The following is a 23,769-nucleotide window of genomic DNA, read 5'->3' on the forward strand; positions in this document are numbered from 1 at the left end:
TTGCTTGCTCTATTCTGAAATCTTGTTTTCCTCATCCATGTTCTTGATGAGAGCCAATGACCTTGTGATCTCCTAAAGAGATGATCTGGAAATGAATTTCACACCTCCACTGATTCAAATGGTCAGCTTGGGGATCCTTTGGTGAGGGAAGGAATACAACCTCTGGATGATTACATCACAGCACATGTAAGATATGTCACGTGGTATCTTTAATAACAGTTAATGAACCAGGAATGAAAACAGTACAGCAATGTTATTATGGCAATTTATATCAATCATTCACTAAACATCAAAAGCATCTGTTCTATTATAATGTTATTGTAAAAGTCAATGAAAGATAAACCAGAAAGTGATTTCCATCTAGCCAGTAGCCTCTAGATTTTCCTTGGGCATCTCAAGGCTTTGGAAACACAGACTATTCTTAAAATATCTTAAAATCATAGAATTTTGCCCTAATTCAGTCTCTTTATTTTGCAGACAAGGAAACTACAGAGAAATCAAGTGTTTTTTCCCCAAAGTCACAGAGTGCCAAAGGCAGATCTTGGACCCAGAATCCAGAATTTTCCTGACTCCAGATCCAGTGGTTCTAATGTTCAAAAGCCCAAAACTCTGAAAGACTTTCATCTTTTTTGGCTTTGATTGGTCTCTGAGGACCAAATGCACAGATGGGTGGTTGAATTTCAGACTCCAAAAGGGACGAATCTGGAGCTCTAGAGAAATGGGGGCTTACTGTTCTGCATGTTACTCAAGTGACTGCATGCTCCAGTTATTTCCAAAAATAGTTTCAAATAAAATTTCAACAAGTACTTTAAAGAAGCAGAAACAAAATATACAAGGGAAATGGAAAGTTCATTACCTCCTGCTTAGAAATGAAGAATGGAAATGTTGTGCTTGGGATGACATTTCTGTTCAGTATCCCATTTCCTAGGAAACCTTTCTAAGACTGATTACAGAACACAAGCCATAAAGTTATTCTTGCTCATCTGTGTCACATATGTGACATTAGTTTGTTTATGATTTGTACACAGATGTTCCTAGTCAGCCTTGTTTTGACCTGGTTTTCCCAGAAATGGATAGGAGCAGACAGAAGACAACATTGGAAACTGTTTTGCAAGAACTATCAGTTTCCCAAAACCCATGTGAGTTCTTTCTTGCTCTTTTCCTATGGAAGGTATCCTAGCTCTCACCCCTTTTGCCTCACAGGCAAAAAATATCATACCTACAGGAGAACAGCAGCTCAGCAGAATAGTCAGAAATGACTGAAGTTCCATTCCAACCCAGATATTCTACATACCCTGGGTTATGATTTTACAATAATGATAATGCTTTCTATATACTTATTTAGAATCGACGGCCCTGCTGATTCAAATCACCAAAGTGGGGCAGTCTGATGATAGAAGTCTGCCCTCGGCTAGCTACTGTCAGTCTAGTTATAAATTTCAAGCAGAAGAATAAAAAGGATGGCAGGAGTGGGAGGGAGAAGAATAAAAAAAAAAGACAATGAGAAATAAAGACTGGAATGACAAAAGAAGCAGCAGGAAAAAGAGGATATAGATGAAGGGAGTAGAAAAAGTACAGGAAAGCAGAGAACAGGGCACGATCATATTTTGGGTGCCACAGCATGAAGCAGATATGTTGGATTGCAAAGAGTAAAGATTTTGGAGCCTGAATAGCTAGGTTTTACTTTCATTTTGGTTTTTATTCTATATGTGGTGTTGGACAAACTAAGTAAATTTGCTGTTCTGTCAGCCTCACATTCTGCCATAGAAGGATAAAATCTACTCATCTTATATCACAGGGATGTTGTATGATGAGTAATGCATTCAGTTCAGTTCAGTTCACTTCAGTCACTCAGTCGTGTCTGACTCTTTGCGAACCCACAGACTGCAGCACACCAGGACTACCTGTTCATCACCAGCTCTCAGACCTTAGTCAAACTCATGTCCATTGAGTCAGTGATGCCATACAAACATCTCATCCTCTGTCATCCCTTCTCCTCCCACCTTCAACCTTTCCCTGTATCAGGGTCTTTTCAAATGAGTCAGCTGTTCACATCAGGTGGCCAAAGTATTGGAGCTTCAGCTTCAACATCAGTCCTTCCAATGAATACTGAGGACTGATTTCCTTCAGAATGGACTGGTTGGATCTCCTTGCAGCCCAAGGGACTCTCAAGAGTCTTCTCCAACACCACAGTTCAAAAGCATCAATTCTTCTGCACTCAGCTTTCTTTATAGTCCAACTCTCACATCCATACATGACTACTGGAAAAACCACAGCCTTGATGAGACAGACCTTTGTTGGCAAAGTTATGTCTCTGCTTTTTAATATGCTGTCCAGGTTGGTCATAATTTTTCTTCCAAGGAGCAAGCATCTTTTAATTTCATGGCTGCAGTCAACATCTGCTGTGATTTTGGAGCCCAAAAAAATAAAGTCAGCCACTGTTTCCACTGTTTCCCCTTCTATTTGCCATGATGTGATGGGACCGGGTGCCACGATTTTAGTTTTCTGAATGTTGAGCTTTCAGCCAACTTTTTCACTCTCTGCTTTCACTTTCATCAATAGGCTTTTTAGTTCTTCTTCACTTTCTCCCAGAAGAGTGGTGTCATCTGCATATCTGAGGTGATTGATATTTCTCCTGGTAATCTTGATTCCAGCTTGTGCTTCCTCCAGCCCAGCATTTCTCATGATGTATTCTGCATATAAGTTAAATAAGCAGGTGACAATATGCAGCCTTGTCATACTCCTTTTCCTATTTGGAACCAGTCTGTTGTTCCATGTTCAGTTCTAACTGTTGCTTCCTGACCTACATACAGATTTCTCAAGAGTAATGCATTAAGACACTATATAAACTATAAAGAGCTGTGATATAGAGTCCTAAGATTCTGACTATTTAACAAAGCAGATGATTAGAGAAAGAGTCACACTAACGAGATAATCATTGCCCAGGTATCAGAAGACATCTTGATAGCCTCTGACCATCCGTCTAACTTTCTAGGTGTACCTTTACCCCTACTCTATTCTATGAAAAAAGCAACCCAACGGAGAGCCAAAACTTGGTGCCAATCAATCAATTATTCTATTCTACTGTGTCCATACCAGGGGACAAGTCCCTGGATGAAGGGCAAAGGGCTTGGATTGGAGCTGAAGTCATTTCTGCTGACTCTACAAAGCACCAACTGCAGCTTCACCGAGACACAACTACAGGCAGGGAAAGATCCAAAGGGCCATAGCTCAGCCCAGTGGTGATCCAGAGAGTCAAAAAAAACCTGTTCTGAAGGTGTGTAAGTATCAAGCAGGGTCCTAATTCATTCTCTATACACACTAGCTTTTGTTGAGCCCCTTTCATACATGACATGATATATTTTCATTATTCGTTTTTTTCCTCTATCAAATGGAAATGACTTTGAGTGCAATATCACTGTGTCTTCCTGCTGCTGTTAATCTCTATGGCCTAGCACAGTACAGAGCCTATAGAGGGAGCTCAGTAAATATTTATTTGATCTATTTACATATATATTTATTTACCTGTCTTCCAATAGATGAAAGATCACGTAGAGATAAGCCATCTTATATAGGCATAGACCAGCACATATTTACATTTTAAAATAGCTATATAATTGATCATTTGCGTAGTAAATTAACCCATCTGAACATAAACAAGTGTCCACAAAGCCAACCAGAAAGAATAACTTGTTCTATAATAAGCATGAATTCCTGCCAAACAGTGCTAGAACATATAATAATCATGCTCCTAAAATCCATCTTGGAGCTCTTAAAAAAGACAAAGGAATAATGATTTGATCTTCAACACAAATTCATGTATAAATATCTTCTATGAGGAAATATTGAGATTCTTGTTTTGTTTCTAAGAAAGATTATTTCTTGCAATTCTGTTTAATGGTTTATTTGCTTTGATTTGAAGTTGACACTTTTCCTTTCATTAATATTAGCTTTGCATAAACTATGCAACTGCTATTTATTCATCTGTTTTAGAGACTTTAAGAACACTGCTAAGGATTTCCTTGACTGTCTAGCAGTTTGGACTCTGTGTTTCCACTCCCAGGGCCCAGGTTTGATCCCTGGTGGGGGAACTAAGATCTCGCAAGCCATGAGGCATGGCCAAAAAAAGGCTATATTTAAAACAGCCAATATTATATAGCACAGGGAATGCTGCTTAATATTCTGTAATAACCTAAGTGGGAAAAGAATATGAAAAAGAATAGATACATTTATATGTATAACTGGTTCATTTTTGCCGTACACCTCAGACTAATCAGTTCAGTTCAGTTCAGTTCAGTCGCTCAGCCATGTCCGACTCTTTGCAACCCCATGAATCACAGCAGGCCAGGCCTCCCTGTCCATCACCAACTTCCGGAGTTCACTCAAACTCATGTCCATCGAGTCGGTGATGCCATCAGCCATCTCATCCTCTGTTGTCCCCTTCTCCTCCTGAGACTAATACAACATTGTAAATCAGCTATGCTCTGCAATATAAAATCTTAAAAATTTCACTGTTTCCTTTATGTAGGAAGATAGCACTATTCCTTCCCTCTTAGTTTATTACATAGTGAAAGAAATACACTCCCATATCAAAAGAGGTGGGTGTGTATTCCAGCTTTAATGTTTTGTCAACATGTGACTTGGCAAATTGCTAATTTTGCTAATCTTGCTGACCCTCCACTTCTTATCTTAATGTTTCTTCCAAAAATTGAATGAGAGAACATCTGATGTAAATGTTGTCTGTACCCTGCAAAGGACCATAAAAAGATTCATTAATAATAGTTATAATAATAGATACCTTTTGTTTAATATCTACTGGAAATTAGAAATGGAGTATCCAATATTTCTAACTCTTATAAAATTATGCAGTAGGGATATTATCTCCATTTAATAGATGAGTAAATGAGGTTTAGAGAGTTTAATTAAGTAACATGTCCAGAATCAAGCAGTGATAAGAGGGAGGAGCCAGAATTTTAAACCCAAATTGACTGATTCAAATGTCAAAAGAAAAATATTCCACTGGAATTCTGACAAGCTGTTCACAATTTGTAGTCAAATTGCTTGCACTGTGTTCCCTTTCTTTTATCTTTTAATTTTCTTTTCCTTTATCAATATGATTTCCAATATCCTTTATTTTTCTAACTTTGGAAAGGGCCATCTGGGGATAATCTGCAATACATTTTGTCACCTTTTAAGGTTTATTTTACTCTCCTTCCATTTGATATATAGGATTCACATACAGATACAAGCAATATCTTATGTGACCAGAGATCCATGAGGGAAATTTTCCAGGTATTTTTGAGTAGACACTGCATGCCATAAGATGACAAAAGGCCACAATATGAAGACAAGATTACTGAATGGTACTTCTAAGGACAAATTCCTGAGATGAGAATGAATGTTAAATTCACAAGTTGATTTTCCCCAGATCTTTTGAATGTCCTCATTGTTTGTCATGGGATGTGGGTTAATATGGTTTAGGGAAATAAGCTAAAGTATAAGCTAAGTAAAAGCCTTTACAATGAAAAAATCTGGTGGATATTAACATGATCAATGGAATAAAGTAACACAATATAGTTCCCTAAATAATATATCATAAAGGATATTATATCATACCATCTATGTAATATTAACTAATTATGAAGAAACATTCAGGCATATTTAAATTGAAGGTCACTCTACAGAACTGGCCTGAACTCTTGAAAAATAGTAATGCTATAAATTATCAAAAAAAAAAAAGAAAAAGGCAGAGGAAATAATTTAAAGAAAACAAAAGAGACACATAATCAAATTCAGTGCATAATTTCTGGTTGGATCCTGGATCAAAAAAAAGAACATTTTGAGACAACTAGGAAAATCTGAAGATGGATTATATATTTGAAATACTGTAAAAATGTTAAATATTTACAGTATGATAATTATATTGTGCTTTGTTGCTATTAAGTGAAAATTCTTGTGCTTAAAAATACATCCTGAAGTATTTATGGGAGAACTGTCTTGAGGTCTGCAACCAGATTTCAAACAACTGAGTTTTTAAAATGTATATTTTTGTAAATATGATTGTATATAATATATTTATACAATGCAAGAGAGAAGATAAAATGTGGCGAACTACAATTGATTAATCTAGATAAAGTATATTCTCACACTTTTTGTGAAGGGTTGAAATTTTTTAATTTGAAAATTTTCAAATTAAAAGTTGGGGGGCATAAAAGCTGTATGTATTATGAAACTGTTTATATACTGACATGAAAGAAAACCATGATTTAGTCAAAAAACATAAAAACAAATGGTTGCATATAAAAAATGTGTACATATGCATACATATATAATGATCAAATTTTATAAAAATCATATATACATATATTTGCATATTAAAAAACAAACACTGTGGACACTGACTGCAGCCATGAACTTAAAATATACTTTCTCCTTGGAAGAAAAGCAATGACAGACCCAGACAGTGTATTAAAAAGCAGAGACATTACTTTGCCTACAAAGGCCTGTATAGTCAAAGCTATGGTTTTTCTAGTTGTCATGTATGAATGTGAGAACTGGACTATAAAAAAGGCTGAGCACCAAAGAATTTATACCTTTGAACTGTGGTGTTGGAGAAGACTCTTGAGAGTCCCTTGGACAGAAAGGAGATCAAACCAGTCAATCCTAAAGGAAATCAACACTGAATATTCATTGGAAGGACTAATGCTGAAACTGAAGCTCCAATATTTTGGCCATCTGATGTGAAGAGCCGACTCATTGGAAAAGACCCTGATGCTGAGAAAGATTGAAAGCAGGAGGAAAAGGGGTCAACAGAGGATGAGATGGTTGGATGGCATCACCTACTCAATGGACATGAGTTTGAGCAAACTCCAGGAGATAGTAAAGGACAGGAAGCCTGATGTGCTGCAGTCCATTGGGTTGCAAAGAGTCAGACACTACTGAGTGACTGAACAACAACATATGTTTTTGGGAAAAAAATCCATCCATTCTCACTTTTGCTTTTTTTGACCACAATTTTAAAAAGGCTAGTCAAATTGTGGATAATGGCAAGCCTTCTCTTTCATGTTTTGTTCAGTGAATACCAATGGTCTTTTATGGGATCAAATTCATAGTTTGGGGTTTATTATCATTGGGCCTTGAAAAGCAGAACTAACCAGCCCAAGAGAATAATTTGGGAGATGTCATTAATTGAAGGGTGTGAAGGAAAAGCATGTCCAAACATAAGTAAATGTATTACATCCCTGGGCAGAAATCAAAATATGTGTTTTTTCAGATGTAACATTTTAATTGGGCTATCTGATGAAAGGTTAAATAAAATGTACACTAAACCCCATTACTACTCAGTTGTCGAATACCCTCCCTGAAACATGACTCAAAGTAGCAGTGAGGAGTGCAACCCAGAATTATGAGAGACTTAAAGGTTCTCTTTCACAACACTATTTGCAACATAGAATTTTAAGTGGTCGCATTAGAACAACTACACTCTTATTACAATCCAAGAATTTTAAGTACAGAGCTGGGTTTTAAAAATTCCTTTTCCATAGAATAATCCATTTCAAATGACCTTCTGGAAATTATCTGTGACAATACATTTCTGATAAAATGCCACTATTGAATGAAGCCTAACCACGTGGCACAAAAACAAATTCTATATCTTAGCATGAGGTTTGAAATTTTTCTGGCATGAAATGGTTCTGAAAATGAGAGATTATTTTTCCCTACCCATCCCCCAACCTTCTCCCAAATCCCTGTAAAAGATCACACTGCTGATAACAAAGATACATGTATAAAGATGAATGCCATGGAATACCAGAAGCCACTAAAACTCTCCAAAATAAAGATGATACTTAAATGAAGATTAATTCAAAATTTGCCATGACTACATCTTCTAAGCTACAGTGAATGAGCTGCCCACACTTTTTTTTTCTACAAGTCAGCTACCTGGTTACTGGTGGTTCTAATCATCTATGCTTCTCTACAATCAGTAAAGAGAAATACAATGGCACATGCCACTATGATACTGGAATTCCTTCTGTCAGCAAATGTTGATAGAGCCACTCCATTGTGCCAGGTCCATGGAGGATTAACCTAGTGAAAAAGACAAACCCTAAATTTCAGGTATTCATTGTCTAGTATGGAAGAGCACAGAAAAAGAAACAATTGCAATATAGTCTGATAAGAATTAAAAATGGTAAAAATACAATGTGCAATGGAAAAACTTAAGAGGGATATCTGAGCTTCCCAGGTGATGCTAGTAGTAAAGAATCTGCCAATGAAGGAGACACAAGAGACATGGGTTTGATCCTGGGTTGGGAACACCCCTGGAGAAGGAAATGGCAACCCATTCCAGTATTTTTGGCTGGAAAATTGCATGGACAGAGGAGCCTGGTGGGCTACAGTCCATAAGGCAGCAAAGAGTCAATCATGACTGAGCTCACACACACATACACACACAAAGGATATCTAACTCAGTCTTGCAGGATGAGTAAAGGTAAAAATCTATAAAGGAAGTACTAAGTTGAGACCTGAAGTGGGATAAAGAACAGGATTAAAGAAAAACAAAACTACCCCAAGGGCAATGACCATGGGGTAAGCAAGAGTGTCAAATTTGTAGAAATTCCGCTGATTCACAGTTTAGTTTTCAAGATGAGGTGGGAGGCCTTAGTGAGAAATAAAACAAGACATATACGTTTACAAGGTAATAGAAGACTTGCAAACTGCCTTACAGACTTTGAACTTTATTTTAAAGGCATGTGGAGCACAGAAAGATTTTAAGCTGGTAAGTCACAGGATCATGTTGGCATTTGGAAAATCACTCTGGCTGAGATACGAAGAACAGATTGGACTGAGATACAATGGGACGCCAAATGGCTGGTTATAAAAAGGCTACTGCAGCAACTCAGAAGCAATAGAATGAAGAAAAGGAGATGAATTTGAAAAATATTTAGGAAGTAATTTTGGCAGGTCTTACTGATTGTCCAATGTGAAAAATGAGGACCAAAGAAGAGTCAGAGTACAATCAAGTCTCTGGCATAAGAAATTGAATATGTTGGATAAGCAAACAAGGATGAAAGAGAAGGGGTATGGAATCATGGAGGACTATCTTTAAAATAAGATTCATAGTTCCAGTTTCACTGAGAGATGTGAAAACAAGGAACAAATGGTTTAACGCAATAAGTTTGTAGGTAAGGTGGCAGAACTTTGAAGTAGTTCTAATATAATGAGTTCTTTTTACTAGGTCAGAAACAAAGTCATCTACTGAGAGGAAGAGAGACCGAAAGTATGAATGTTTGAATGGAGTGGATAAAAAGTGATGCAGGATCTATAGAAGGAATTTTAGATTGGTTGATCCATTTGAGGTTTGGAGGTTATGAAATTAATTGGCATTAATACCAATCAAATGGCACTGAAACAATATGGATGGACCTAGAGATTCTCGTGCTTAGTGAAGTATGTCAGAGAATGACAAACACAATATGATATTGCTCACATGTGGAATCTAAAAAAAAAAACAAGGCTATAAATGAACTTATCTACAAAACAGAAACAGAGTTATAGATGTAAAAAGTAAACTTATGGTTACCAGGGGATAAGGGGGAGAGGTATAAATTGGAAGACTGGGATTAACACATACATGTGACTATATTTGGAACAGGTAACTCATAAAGACCTACTGCATAGCACAGGGAACTCTGCTCAGTACTCTGCAACGGGCTATATGGGAAAAGAAGCTAAAAAAAGAGTGGGTATGTGTTTAACAATTCACTTCGCTGTACACCTGAAACTAACACAACATTGTAATCAACTATGCCTCAATAAAATTTTTAAAAAAATAATAATCAAATGGCATTAATTTTTAAGTTGTGTGTTTTTTTTTTTTAAAGCAGTGTTCAGCATTCTGCATAAAGAGAATAATCAAAAACACAATAGACTGATCTAAAGTTGGGGCTTTTCCATGTGGGTGAGACTTAAGAAAACAGGACAAGAGATCTGAAAATAAGAGCAACCAAAAATTCTTTGAAGTGACAGACAACAGTGTTTAGACTGTGTAAAGAAGTGACAATGAGAGGGAGCTCACAGAGGAATAATAAAGGTTCAGGGGATTAGAGGTCCTAAGAACTCAAAGGACAGATCTAGTGAAACTATAAGAGGAAGATGCCAAAATAAGTAAAGAAAAGTTAGGAAGATGTGTCAAAGATCAGGGTGTTCTATATTAATATTTTCAGAATTGAGCCAGGGTCATGACAACATGTTCTAGGGAGTAAGTTAACAAAGGTGAAGATCCCTGAACCTGAGGAGGTAAAAGAGAGACTGGAAAAGACGTACTATCATTGTGTATACTGAAGTTACTCAGGAGAGAAATAGGGTGAAGAAAAAGATTATAAAGCCAGGCCAAATTTTTCAAGGAATGAGGGGAAGTAACCAATTAATCAGGTGATAACAATGACAATTTGGGGTGGAGGATAGAGTGAGCCTTAATGAACAGAGATTTTGTATGGACGTGAAAGAGTAATGATCTGGAATTAAAACTAAGGATATTCAGCATTAAACTACCAATACACCACTAACTCAGGAGGCATGCTGGGGACAGGATATAGAGGATAGTGGTCTTTTCTTCTGTGAATATATCTTAATCCCCTTCTCAGCAGTTCTGAAGAAGACTGCTCTGTGGGTTTATTCAAATTTAATCACCATTTTGAATGAGACTTACTGTATCTATATTCATAGATAATAAATCCTTCTCTCTCTCTCTTTTCAAAACTTGCTAGATTTTCATGGCATAAATATCAGGGATTCTACACTACAGCTGCCTCACATCAATCTTACATGAACCCTAACCAAAAAAATGCGTGTGCTAGCAGAAGGTAAGGACCACACTGGGTTTTCCCACCCAGGGATGGTCACCCTGGTGTGTAATCAATCAACAGGAAAGGTGTGCCTTTTGCAAAGAACCTCCAAGAGGTCACTTTCCTAGGTGTGATCAATCTCCCCCATGCTGATCATGTTACAGCGATTACTACTCTACTCTAACAGCTTCTTCTCCAGGGAGAAACAAAACTGTGTCTGTAAATGTTTAGTATGGTGTGTCTTGTCAGGTTAAATTACCTTGTAACATAACTCACTGTAAATTCACCTCATAAGTAAAAAGCAATTGGAGATTTTAAAACACCATCAGAAAACATTCTATTTGGGGGTGGAATTATATTGTGCAATTACAAATGAACCATGCCAATGACCCTCACCATTAGTAAGAGAGTCAGCATTTCTTTGGTTCAGCACATAAAGGAAAGCTTTATGGCTTGAAATGTTTCTGCCGGGCAAAAAAAAAACAACAACAAATTGTTCTTATGATCTTTGAAGATGGAAAGAAAATTAGCATTTAATGAGCATCTAGACCCAGGTTCGATCCCTGGGTTCAGAAGATCTCCTGGAAAAGGAAATGGCAACCCACTCCAGTACTCTTGCCTGGAGAATCCTAGGGACGGAGGAGCCTGGTAGGCTACAGTCCATGGGGTCGCAAAAAGTCAGACACGACTGAGCGACTTCACTCAATGTATGTTAGGCAAATACTTTATACATATTCTCTTACACAAGGTTCATAAGTACCACCTCCTTTGGGAAGCTTTTCTTAACAACCTCTCAAATCAGGGTATGATGGTTAACTTCTGTGAGTCAATTTGACTAGTCTAATGAGTATTTGGTTAAGCATTATTCTAGGTGTGTCTGTGAGGGTGTTTCCAGATGAGATTAATTTTGAATCAGTAGACTGATTAAGGCAGATTGCCACCTCCCAGTGTGGGTGGACCTCATCTAAACTGTTAAAGGCATGGATAGAACAAAAGGGCTGAATAAGGGAGAATTTAGTCACTCCAGGTATCTTTGAGCTGGAATATCAGTTTTCTCCTGTCTTCTGACTCAGACTGAAACTTATACTATTTGCTCTCCTGCTTCTCAGGCCTTTGGACTCCACACTGAAACTAAACTATCACTTCTGTGTTCATAGTTTATTAACTGCAGTTCTTGGGCTTGTCAGCCTCCCCAGTCATGGAGCCAGTTCCTTGTAGTTCATGCGTACATGCGTGCTAAGTTACCTCAGCTGTGTCCAACTCTGCGACACTATGGGCCATAGCCCTCCTGGCTCCTCTATCCATGGAATTCTCCAGGCAAGAATACTGGAATGGGTTGTGATGCCCTCCTGCAGGATATCTCCCTGACCCAGGGATCAAACCCGAGTCTCCTGCATCTCCAGCATTGGCAGCAGGTTCTTTATCACTAGTGCCACCTGGGAAGCCCCCATGTAGTACATCTTATAATAAATTATACAATACATATCCTACTGGTTCTGTTTCTCTGGAGAACCCTTACTAACGTGCAAGGTTAGTACCCCATTATCTCTGCTCCTCATCTGCTCTATGCCACCCAATTATTCCTCCTTTATGTTGCTGTGCACTGTTTTTGCTTCTAGATTATAGCTGAGCTGTTTGAGTGAATCTTACTCATTGCAATACTGTCAGCGCCTAGAACAGGATCTAGCACATAAGAGGGCTCAGTGAATGGTGATGAATATTCATATTACAGCCAATAGCTATTACCGTTCTTCTAAGGAAACTAAAATTCAGAGTCATCAGATAATTTACACAAACCAACATAGCTAGTAAGCAGAGTTAATAACTGAACCTAGGAAAATTTGACTTCAAAATCCTTGCAGATTTTTCTATACCATCCTGCCATTCTTGTTGCATTTTTAAAACATAATTCCTGAAAATTTAACTTTACTTTGAATATTAATTCCATTAGACTATTAGAGGCGGGATAGGGAATTTAAGTACTTTGGCTGTAGAGACAGCCTCCTGAGTTAGAATCCTAAATCCTCTGCTTACTGAACAACTCTAAGCTAATTACCAGCCTCTCTGTGCCTCAATTTCCTTGTCCACAAAATAGAAATAACAGGCAATCTTACCTATACATACCAGTAGCTCACTGCCACAATAATGTTGTCTAACAAACCACTCTTCAACTTATCAGTGTTCAGTTCAGTTCAGTCGCTCAGTCATGTCCGACCCTTTGTGACCCCATGGCAGCACGCCAGGCTTCCTTGTCCATTACCAATAATCATTGTTGTAGATCTGCAAAAAGGCTGGGGTCCAGCTGATCTCTACTGGGCTTGGCTTGAGGTGGGAGTGGTTCTCTGCCTCTGGTGGCAGCAGCTGGGGTAGCTTTACTTCTTACTGCAGGTCTGTGGTCAACTGAGGCAGCTGGGTGTGCAGCACCCTTCCTCCTCACCAGGCAGGTTTCCCTTGGGACAACAGCACGGAGCAGGAGGAAGAGTGAAAATACGCAAGGCCATTAAGGCCCATGCTTTGGGCTGGCGTGCTGGCCCACAGATAGGTGAGCCCACGTGTAAACAGGTCACCTGACCAAGTCAAACGGTAGAGAAATACAGTCCTCCCACAGTGAGGCTATGGGAAGGGTGTGGTGAAGAACCAGACAGGAAGGAGTTAAGAATCAGGCCACAGTCAGCTATTGCCTTACCTCTGAGGCCTGTTGTGTGGATGTTACACAGCAAAACATGTGTCACACATGGATCAGAGCCTGGCGCACATTAAGAGCTGAAGAAACGATCTCAATGTTCTGTTTGTATGTTAAAAACGAAGTGGTCTCATAGAAAGGCTGTGGTTATGTCACTAACTGGCTATAAGATTATAAGTCACAGGGCTTCCCTTTTTTTTTTTTCTGTTTTTTCTTTTTTGCTTTTATCTACCACTTGAGTTTATAATAGCTGCCTCACTTTATTCATTGTGTTGCTAAAAGGAACAAATAACATATGGTGGCTGATTGCATTTCAAAAAGAATAAAATATCCTAGGAATGCAAAGCATAGTACATGGCTAATTCTAGATGACTATTTAGTTAAGGTCAGTAAATCCCTCCAATTTTAAGCAATAGGAAGCAATAGTTCTTATTTTATAGATGTGGTAAATGCTTCAAGGAACTAAAGTACTTCTCTTCTGGCCGTAAATTCAAATGTTGGCTGAGAAGGGATGGAATTAATGTTTCCTATCTTCTAGATGGCAGCTGGGTCAGAAACTGAACGATGACACTAAGGTTGAGGTCTTCAGCATGAAGTGGTTCCCATTCAAATTCCCAAGGTTCAGGTTAGTAAGGAAATCTGCAAGCAACTACCTAGTCTCATCCACGTATTCAGCTAACAAACCCCTAGGAGCCAGGAATACTAAGATGAAATGCCCACTGATGGTCCTCAAGGACTCACAGCTATGGAGTTAGAGACTGTGAAAGCCACATGTGTCTCTGAGAACAAACTAATGATTCTAGCTTCACTGGATTCTAGGTGCCCATGTGCCATCTTCTAGCTACTATCTAGCCCCACTGATAAGACAGAGAAGAAGAAAATAAAAATGAGACTTATGAAAACCATGTCTGGGGAGAATGAGGTGGGTTGAAGGTGACAGGAACAGGAGTTTCTAAGCAAGGAAAGGGGGCAATTTCTGAGACTGCACAAACACTACTCAGTAAACCTAGGACCAAGGCTCTGTGGTTTGGGGAGCATGCTCTCCTCCATGCAAACTATTGTAACACACAGCTAACTGATTGTTCAGGTACTTTCTAGGTAGTTCTGTTTAAATAAACCTTGGAGACAAAGGAGAATCTGCAGGAATGATGGAGACCACTGAGGCAGGGATGGAAAATCTCCCAGCAGCAGCCTAGAGGGTGAAAAGGCACCAAACACAGTGTTGCAACACAGCATAGCAAGTGCTGGGCAGTGTGAACACAGGAAGAAGAGACCCCTAACCAGAGTCTTCAGAGAGGACACAGCATGTCTGCTGAGATTCAAAGGTGAGTAGAAGTTGGCCAAGCAGACTAACAGATCTAAGGCATCTCAAGTAAAGATAGCAGGTACAAGGGCATAGTACATGAGAAAACAGAATTTGTTGCAGAAAGGGCTGCCATAGCATGTTCATGGGTGATGTTTATATACAATCTAGAAAGCAATGGAAGGCTCCTGTCATCTCTCTCCCTGCAGCCTAGGATCTGGAGCAGTTATCTTAAAACCTAAACATAAGCCTACAAAAAATAATGACAATACAGTGTGATACATGTTAAAATGGAAATATATACATAAGGTGGGCGCATAAAGAAAAGATGCCTTGAGGTGCACTGGGGAATGAGCACTGGCTCTGAGTACTGTCTCATGCTCCCCCATAATTGCTGCTCTTTTCCTCACTCAGCACTCTTGACTGAATCTGCCCCATCATGCCACCTTCCTTTTCAGTCATGGAGACTCTTCTCTCCACCACCCTGCATCTAGTTTCCACTAGGCTTTCCCTCTTCCTGGAATCCCACCCTCTTAAATATTTCTGAACCCCATTTCCTATGCATGGGTTTCAGTCTTTCACATGGAGCTCCTAGAACTTGGAACTCAGGGAATCTAACTAGATACTAGGAAGGAAATCACCTTAAAACATCGACCAGTCATTCTTCCAATTTTTATTTATTAATCACATGCTATGTGTCAGGCATTGTTCTAAGGATTGAAGATGCAACAGGAGGCAGAACCAACTTCTCAGCCTCTATGCAGTATGCATTCCAATATCTCTGTACCTGTTATATTCTTTAATCCAACTAGGAGCTCAGATAAAAGTGGTAAAATAGAAACCCAGGGTTAAGAACGGTGAGAATTACTCGGAGGTTAGGGGAGAAGACTCTGCTTCCTGGAGAAGCATGATTTATTTCTAAAGAATAGTGCCAATGAGGTGTTATCATGTGGATCAGTGTATTTGCATTTTTCTCATTTTTTCATTTTTTGTGTTTCTATCTTTCAACTCAAGATTTGCTTTTCCCTGATTTCTGTTCAAAAAAAAGCAAGATTTGCATTAAGATCTGCAATTTCTTCCACATTTCACTGTAATGCAACATTGTTTCTCCTACTGTTTCATCTTGGAGAATCTGCAGTTTGCCTTTTAGCAGCTAATTCTTTATATCTGTTTAGTTCCTGAATTTATCATATCGCTCATTTTAAATGTTTTAATTGATTTTTAGAAAAGGTAGCTGTAATCCATTCCATTTCCCAAGCATACCACACTCCCCAATTATACCCAAAGAGTGGACCCATTTATGACTCCATTAAGTCTGGTCTTTATATATAAATGAAGTCACATCATAGGCATATTTAAGTTGCACTTAATTAACTTAAATCCCAAGGCCAGAGAGAGAGGGAAGTTAAACAGTGCAAGTAATTCCACTCACCATCCCACTCAAGAAGCACATGCTATAAATTAATTGTGAACAAGAGTTATATTTTCTCAGTATCAAGTCTCATGTGCCTCTCAAAGAATGAACATGATTTTGATATTTAAGATAGTATTTTTTGTGCAACATTGTCTCCAAACGCAAGTCAACCACCTCACCTACTCAACTGCAGAAACAATGCTCTGTTGCAATGCTTACCATAAACTTAAAAGTTGTATCTATAAGAAACTAGAGATAGCATATTCAAAAGCAGAGACATTACTTTGCCGACTAAGGTCCGTCTAGTCAAGGCTACGGTTTTTCCTGTGGTCATGTATGGATGTGAGAGTTGGACTGTGAAGAAAGCTGAGTGCCAAAGAATTGATGCTTTTGAACTGTGATGTTGGAGAAGACTCTTGAGAGTCCCTTGGACTGCAAGGAGATCCAACCAGTCCATTCTGAAGGAGATCAACCCTGGGATTTCTTTGGAAGGAATGATGCTGAAGCTGAAACTCCAGTACTTTGGCCACCTCATGTGAAGATTTGACTCATTGGAAAAGACCCTGATGCTGGGAGGGATTGGGGGCAGGAGGAGAAGGGGACAACCGAGGATGAGATGGCTGGATGGCATCACTGACTCGATGGACGTGAGTCTGAGTGAACTCCAGGAGATGGTGATGAACAGGGAGGCCTGGAGTGCTGCGATTCATGGGGTCGCAGAGTCGGACATGACTGAGTGACTGAACTGAACTGATTAAGAAACTGTATGCCAATGTCCAAAATGACACCTCCCTAATGTATTTCCAAAGGCAATTTTGCATTTTGTAACATTTGTTTTAACCTGAATCTAAAATATTACTTTATTTTACTCCTAAAGTGAAGTTGACCTAAGATCTTTGCGCTTTATATCTCTGACCTAATATAGCAGATGCTGTCAGTGTCTTCCCACATGCTCTCTGCATTCGCCATTTCTGTACGCACCTTTCAAACAGCAACTGCCAGCATCTGCAACTACCTGAAGGCTTTCTCTGGCTACTAAGGCCTGCTCTGTACATGCATGGGACAGGCTGGGAGTGTAAGGAAGTTAATGAGCCCTAGAAGAAGTCCAAAACCAATGACCAACAAGAGCTGGCAAGGGAGAGCTAACTCTGAGTGCATATTTCAGTGTCCCCCAAAGACTCCCAATTGGATTAAGGCAGAGCTTAATCAGAGTGGCAACTTACTTAATGGAGCCATTTATCTGGCTTTTCCTTCCTTCTCTGTCTCTATTCCCTACTCTCCTACAAGTATTTCCTAGAATCCCTCCTTAGAAACTAATTCCCCTTGAATCCTTGCCTCACGGTCTACTTCTAGAAGAACCCAAACCATGACACTGAGAATTCTTAACCACAGCATTAGACTCTAAAAAGTCATCCAAATGAACACTGGGAGAGCTGTGTTCAACCCCTCAAGATACACTTAATGTCATCTCATGCAAGCAGCTTGAGTTGGGCTTTGTTCCACTGAATGTTGACTTCCATGTTTCCAGGGTGTGGATCTTATCTCTAAACATCCTCAACCATCAACTCTTTGAGAATAAGCCCCTGATGTTATATAATCTTTGCAACATTCCCCAATCCCTATGCCCAGAAAAATTCTAATTGAGGCAGTGGTAAAATGTTTGACATGAAGCAAATGAAACCAATTCTAATTCGATACCTGATGCCATTTATCCATAAAAAGGAAAAAGTCTAGAACTTATTTGACTATGTTTTCTGTGCTAAGGGAGATATTTGAACCTTTAAGCAAGAGTGTTGTTATCTATCCCATGCCCTGAATCCAAAAGTCAAAAGTTTACATTTCAAGTGGGTTGGTCCTTGGGTACTGAGTTGAATAACTGCTGATAAAATTCACTTATTTGAACTAAATTCTTTTTAAATTTTATACTTAGTGCTTTCCTTGGAGTTAGGAACCTTTAAATGTGGTGCATATACTCAACAGAAACAAGATAGATAAATTAGTAAAACCATATTAAATGAGAAAAATTTTCTGTTATTCCTAGCTAGGAGAAATGCTGCTGCTGCTGCTAAGTCACTTCAGTCGTGTCCGACTCTGTGCGACCCCAGCGACGGCAGCCCACCAGGCTCCCCTGTCCCTGGGATTCTCCAGGCAAGAACACTGCAGTGGGTTGCCATTTCCTTCTCCAATGCATGAAAGTGAAAAGGGAAAGTGAAGTCGAGAAATGCAGGATTCCATAAAACTTCACTCTCAAAAAGACAGCTATGTTCAGAGTTTTCTTCCTAGAATAAAGCTTCAGGCTAAAAGGTTTAGCAAAAATACACAGGAAATACATTATGTTTTTAGGGCAAACAAAAATATAATACTCTACTATAATGTTGTTAAATGTGTCTGAGCGACTGTGGATTTTTATTGCAAAGGAAAATGATGCAGAAGTGTATTTCTCAATAGTGCTTTTGGCCTTGCTCCTTCTTAAGTGATATTTTGAGGCAAATTTTCCTGTGGAAGTTTAAGATTTTTAGGATGTGTAGATTTTTACCTCAAAGGGTTATAATAGTGATTTGATGTGAAGCAGGATTTAGTTACCTCTCATTGTGCTTCTTAACAAATATCTCATTAGCTGAACACCCCAGTTTTAGTCTCTAAAATCCGTACATTATATTTTAATAAGAGCCATCTCCTTTTGTTCCTAGTGGGGTATGAGTGTTCTTTCTTTATCCCTCCTCTGTGCTGAAATGTTCTGTACGCCAACTGACATGGAGCATTCTTGGCAGCCTCAGGACCCCAAATGACTGATCTGGAATATATTGTATTTTTCCAGCAGTGACATTTGGGCCTCTGGCTTGTTCCCTGACTGGGGTCTGAGAGCAATCTACACCCAGGACTGCCTGAGGCTTGAGGCAGAGTCGGCCTGTTGAGTTTCTACCTCTAGATATTATTTATCACTGATCTGATTCCCTTTGGATGACCAACAACTTTTAATTTTCTATTTAAAAAATAAAACAAAATCTGTGTATTTCAGGAGAATTTTTAAAAAGCACAGAATCTAATCACATTATTTTATGTAGACTCTAAAATCTTTTTTTAGGAAATAATTGCTTCATGTTCCGATTAATACGATGCAAAAATAGCAATATTCATACTCAGGGGAGACAATCTGTCTCAAATTACAGAAAATAATTTCTAAATCACTGTAAACCACAAAAATATATGCATAGAAGACACTGAAAAAGCCTTTTTCTTTTCTCTAATGTTTCACTCATGCAGGACTGTGTCTCATCTCTTTGAGAACAGCCCTTTGGTGCTTATTACTGTGCTGCTTTGAGAGCCAAATCTCCTGACTTCTGTTATAATGAGCCTTAAAGAAAGAGAGACACACATACGAAAGGATTTTAATGGGAGGATATCTTGTTGTTTAAATCAATAAAACTAAAGCAGTTCTAGAATGACAAATTATTTCAAGTTTCATCATTTTCATAGCACCATTTGAAGGCTATGCTAACATCTTAAAATGCTGATCTTCCTGCTTATAATCCCAAGCAGAAGTTTCAGATATCGTGAAAGCACATTCACATTTCATTACCACAGCTTAGGCAGCCGTACAGAAATCTATCAGTTGTTGATGTTTTTGAAGCACTGACAGACAGTCTGCCAGGAAAATCAAGTAAAAAAGCTAACCCTGAATTAAAAGGTATACAGATCACTCTCATGATTATGATGAGTAAAATTCAAATAAAACAAACACACATTTATTAGCTAATATTAGCAAGAGTACACTAAAATCCTCTGCGACTGAAAAAATTAGACTGACCCTAGAGATTACACAACAGCAGGAGGGCACCAAGATATTTGTTTCTCTGAATGGGAAATTGTCACCTGAACCTTAAATCTGCATTCACCTCATGAATTATGGTCTATTAGAAATAATCATTTTAATCAACTTCATAATCAATATCCATCAGTGAGATAGCATTTCTGTACAGTGATCAAAGTCTAGCGACTAAAACCAAAATATATGACCTCAAGTAAGAAAGATTAGATTTTTAGGATATTCATGGGAAAGAAACAAATATTCCTCCAATATCTCATCACATTTCTTGGGTTTCTAACCCAAAAGACAATGTCTTACTTACATGGCAGAAAGGAATGTGGACAAATGGCAACTAATTGCTAAAACAAGCTAAAGGATCAAGACTAATGAAATGAGATTTATGAACATACTAAAATAGTTCAGCTCAGAAAGGGATAAATGAAAGCCTTGATTAAAAAAAAAAAACCATGCTTTAAATGTTTAAAAACCATGAATTCAATCTGAAAAAAAATTAATCTACTTAAGATGCAAACTGGATTTTTGTCTCTAAAAACCATTATACAAACAAAGAGTAACAACTACTATACCCAACCTCTGAAAACTACACCTCCACAGCCATCTCCATATCTCTTACCCCTCCATTCTCTTTCTTCCTCTGCAGATAGAAATGAGGAGTATTAAATATACACCAATGGTAATATTTAGAATTTTTTTTCTTAATCCAAATGGAAAACTACTTGAGTATTAAGTCACATTCTCCCCCCAATGGTGTGAATAAGCCCAGCTCACAAAAATGCACAATAATTTTTGTCACTGATTATGACACCAAGTAATCTATGAATTGAGAAATCGGGTAACTGTATTCCCTGGAAGCTGTCCTTATTTCTTGAGCTACACTTGTTACATGCAGACGACTATCACCCCCAATGATTTGGATTAAGTGTATCATAGACTTTTATGTTATGGTGCACAGAACTGAAATATGATCTTCAATCTCACACAGAGCAATTGCATATGGCAGATTAATGTCAAAGAGGCTTTGAACAGGCTAGGTTCATCACCAGAATTTTCCTCTAGGACTGAGTTATAACCTAATGTATTTCTCTGATGTATCCCAAAGAGAGGAAAAAAGATGGTTGGAAATATTATATAGTGCTCATAAAAGAGGTATTCTTTCCCATAATTCAGAAAAAAAGCAAGGAAGAGATTTGCTAAATCATCATTTCCAGACAGCAGTCCATTGTGTGACCATTGAAACTCACTTAAATTATTTTGAAGTGGATCATACTTTGAATGTCATTTTAACATATTGCTATGATTAGATACATACATTACCAAGGCCTCAAAACACATGCTCATGTTGGATATCGTCATCACACATAGCAACCTAAGATTTTTTTTAGTGACTACAGAGGATAAATGAGGCCACAGTTATGGTTTTGATTTCTGTATAAGCCTTCTGAGTTGGTTCTGTTATATGAACAAAAATTATACTCCTTATAGTGGTAAATTTCATGCTACTGGTCTGAAAATGAATGCATGTGAGTAGCTCAGTGTAAGCTAGATCAGTGCTACTTTCACTTTGCTGTGCCTCAAAATTGTTGTTTGTTTTTGTTTTTGTTTTTCTGATCTTTAAGTCACCAGTCTTCTGAATCCTAATTTCTGAGATGATTCTAATGCAGGCATTTATGAGCACTTGGGAAATATTGGGCTAGGCTGATCATCAATTGAAGGGAAAAACCCCAAACACCAAAAAGTAGTGGGTCAGTCAAACCATCTTCAGACAGCATGTACTACCCTAACATTTAATGATGTGCTCTATTCCTAGTTTGTTAACACAGATCCCTGAAGAGTTTTCAAGCAAAGAGTAACTCATCTAGAAATCATGAAGACCCTCCCTAACTGCACCTTGAAAGCATATTTGTCATTCAAGTTGCTAAAATGTATTTTGATGTTCTACTCATGTTTCTGATTTTTCAATTATCTTATCTTACCAAAATCCTTGAGAGTAAGCGCAAATTTTAACTCCTCTTGGAATCTACTACAGAATATTGCACATATCCTCAATATGTTTTTTTGTTCTTAAATGAACTAGACTATAGAAAGAAGACTCATGCTCACCCAGTATCTCTTACATCTCAAGCAAGACCTCTTTGGTCTTCAATTTCCTCATGAAGGTGCTAGACTAAATTATTTCTCTAGCTTTTTCCAGCTTTCATCTCTCAGCTACTATATATTCACATATCATGAACTCACAAAGACAGGATGAATAAGACTCCACTCTTAAGAAAACAATCTTAAATCAATCTTCTTAAATCAATTTCTCTTTGAAACAAATCCTGATCTGTTTAACAGCCACAGAGCTGAGCAATTTCTGAGGAAACTTGTGTTCTTTATAGCAAGAATCTAAACTACTCATGTCAACTTTAGAATCTTGCAGAGACATGAATTATACATATTATCTTCCACTTAACGTTGATCAGCCATCCATTTGACTTCTTTGGGGTGCATATTACCAGAAGTGGTTTTAATGTGCTCCAAAAAGAGCTGGAATCTTAATATTGAAGAGAAAAGAGAGTAACTCAAAAAGCACTTTGCCAAAACTTTATGGTTGAAATTATATCCTAATGAGATTTTTATAAAACCCTTCAGTGTCCCTCTCTGATTTTAAGCAGATGCAACCTAAAATTACTCAAATATTTACATTTAAGTCAATGACTTTAATCCATTTTGTCACTTAATTGTATAAAGCTATCTTCTACAAAATAGTATACTGGTATTTTGGAATAAATTGATTTTTTTAAATGGACATGGATAAAAAAGCTACAGATGGGGTTTTATATACAGTGTTTGCTTGGTAGATGGAATATTGAATCCCTCACCCATTAAATGTATCCTCACCACAGATTTGCTGCACCTGCTATTTTACATTTCAGTATATTTCATACTGAATATTTATGGTCCTTTCGAATTAATATGGAGACGAAATAAATGGTCAGAAACGGCCCAATGCTGACATCTACTGGATACACAAATGGATGCATTTGACTATCAAAAGACTCATGCTGCTGCTGCTAAGTCGCTTCAGTCGTGTCCAACTCTGTGCAACCCCAGAGACAGCAGCCTACCAGGCTCCCCCGTCGCTGGGATTCTCCAGGCAAGAACACTGGAGTGGGTTGCCATTTCTTTCTCCAATGCATTAAACTGAAAGTGAAAGTGAAGTTGCTCAGTTGTCCGACTCCTCGTGACCCCACGGACTGTAGCCTATCAGGCTCCTCCGTCCATGGGATTTACCAAGCAAGAGTACTGGAGTGGGGTGCCATTGCCTTTTACTTCACTGTTATCAAAATTAATGGCAATACATGTGAAATAGATAACACTGTCAAAAACATAGATGCTAACTGCTGCTGCTGCTGCTGCTAAGTCACTTCAGTCGTGTCCGACTCTGTGCGACCCCATAGACAGCAGCCCACCAGGCTCCCCCGTCCCTGGGATTCTCCAGGCAAGAACACTGGAGTGGGTTGCCATGGTCTCCAATGCATGAAAGTGAAAAGTGAAAGTGAAGTCACTCAGTCATGTCTAACTCTTAGCGACCCGTGGACTGCAACCTACCAGGCTCCTCCGTCCATGGGATTTTCCAGGCCAGAGTACTGGAGTGGGTTGCCATTGACTTCTCCGAGGTGCTAACTAAGTGCTGGTTATTGTTATCATTAT

This window comes from Budorcas taxicolor, chromosome 3 (assembly GCF_023091745.1).
Source record: "Budorcas taxicolor isolate Tak-1 chromosome 3, Takin1.1, whole genome shotgun sequence".
In the NCBI taxonomy this organism is placed as follows: Eukaryota; Metazoa; Chordata; class Mammalia; order Artiodactyla; family Bovidae; genus Budorcas; species Budorcas taxicolor.